Here is a 2,161-nt window from a genome sequence, read left to right as displayed (position 1 = left end):
GCGCTCCCCTTTTCCTCTCTCCTCCTTCGTCCCGGTGGTCGACGGTCGGCTCACCTTGATAATGCGAGATATCACGCAAGTACACGAGTAAACGCGTGCACGCGTTTTATACGTGTCTCTCGCGTACGTGTGAGTACGGTAGGAGGGAAGTGAGTGAGGCCAGTGGGTATCCGTAACTAAACACTCGCTCCGTCTGCTCCCACACGCGCGGTCAGGCGTAGTGAAATTAATTATCTCGCGCGTTGCCATCTTCATGTTTGACACCACCAACCTGCGCAGCGTTCCGCCTTCAAGAAGCATCCGCGGATGATCGACGGAATGTCGCGATGCGCCGTAGCGCCTTTCAAAATTACGGAATGGATCGTGTCGCGCCACAAAACAACGGACAAGTGTGATCCGTACTTTGCTCATCGCGCAAGTGCATCCAGTTGAGATATTTCCAGCAAAAAAAAATCATGCGGGCACAAGGTTCTACGTGTTCGTGAGGATTTCTATAGACAGGTATTCCTGGGACGCGAACCAACTCTCTTCATTTCCCGAATGCCAGCATGGAACGTTGACAGGCCAACGTTTCATTACAAATGAGAAAGGGAACACCGATGTCCGTGGTATCATTAGCGCGATCGGAGTCGGCTTCCGCGAGTCGGCTTGTACCGACGTGTGCGCGCATATATGGTATCCAGTTACGCGAATAAATTCGAAAAGGTCGATATTTTGAAATGCCATCGCCAGGGGTTGACCGGGGGCTATTTTGAGTGTGCCGTACGTAGTTCCATGGAAAGAGAGAGGAGAGAGGGAGAAAGAGAGAGAGAAAGGAAAGGGGGGGGAGAGAGAGAGAGAGAGGAGGCAAGAGAGGAGAGAGGAGAGAGAGACAAACAGAGAGACAGAGAGAGAGAGAGGCCGAACACACCACCCGTCAATAATCCGCTGAATAAACTATCGTCCACCCGCCCACACGAGCCACCCACCCGTCCGCCACACAACTCCACTCAAGCGCCACGTACAGCCGAGGCATATATCACACACATGGGGTCTGCGCGTGCCTGTGTACAATCGCGGGTACCGTACACGCACATACGATACGGTACGTGTTAATATATGTACCGCAGAGGCCCGTCTGAACGGACATACGTGGAGCCCACGTGTGTGGGATGGCGCGGGGTGGTGTGGTGTGCTATGGTGACGGAAGGGAGGAGACCGTAAACTCGAACATCGCGAGGTAGTCACGAGGAGAGAGAAGACCCGACGCGATGGCTACGAACGGTGGAATTCGGCATACGAGATAAGAAAGCATCACATTCGGCACAAAAGTGAACAGAGTTTAATCGAAACAAGTGGAAGCATTATATTAGTTTTGATAAATAATTAATAACGATACGATTCTATTTCTCGCTTTCAAAGAATTTGTATAGTGATTCAACCGTTTACTATTAAATAATTTCAGTAGTATCAGGAATACAACAATTCTAACAAATCATCTTGCATGCACCGAGAAGATGTGCTTCTTGTTGTAAATAATATCTGTTTCGATAAGCTTCCTCTCTTGTTCGGGCTCGCTCGTCCTTCGCAGCCACGCTGGCGAGTCACCTATATACGAAGAGCGCGATGTATTATTGACACCGCAACCCCCAATGTAGCCTGCCACCGCCAACCCCTCTATGTGCGCTCCCTTGTTCGGAATCGGACAGGTATATGCGCACACATGCACACACGGAATACGTATATATGCGTCTGGGCGTTAGTACCGGGTGGCAAGTTGCAAACTGCTCGGCCACCGTTTCTCGCCTCTCTCTCTCTCTCTCTCTACGGCCGCGGCATTTTTGCGCGCACGAACTGTCAGACGAAATGGACAATGTCGTATAAAGTGCGGTCATTATGCGTCGCGGCGTTTAACTCGCCGCGCATCGATTTTTCTTATCGGAACCGTCTCGCGAGCGGCGAGAAAAAGAAACTTTGTCTCTCTCTCGCGTTTAAAAGTCGTTCAAAAACTCGACGTATTTCCCCGCCGTTTCTCATCTTCAGCTCATAAATTAGTCATGTGGCGTTTTATCGCGTGACAACGATCACGACTCCGATCACTTTGACTCCGGTTATCGATTACGGGAAAACTCGCTACTTTGCGAGATATCCTTTATTTTATCGCTGACTCAATGCTGATATA

This window comes from Temnothorax nylanderi, unplaced genomic scaffold, assembly GCF_030848795.1.
Source record: "Temnothorax nylanderi isolate EJ_2023f unplaced genomic scaffold, tnyl_v1.0 TNYL_tig0710_pilon, whole genome shotgun sequence".
NCBI classification, from domain to species: Eukaryota; Metazoa; Arthropoda; class Insecta; order Hymenoptera; family Formicidae; genus Temnothorax; species Temnothorax nylanderi.
The sequence above is the reverse complement of the archived record's forward strand: the minus strand, read 5'-3'. Positions refer to the sequence as shown.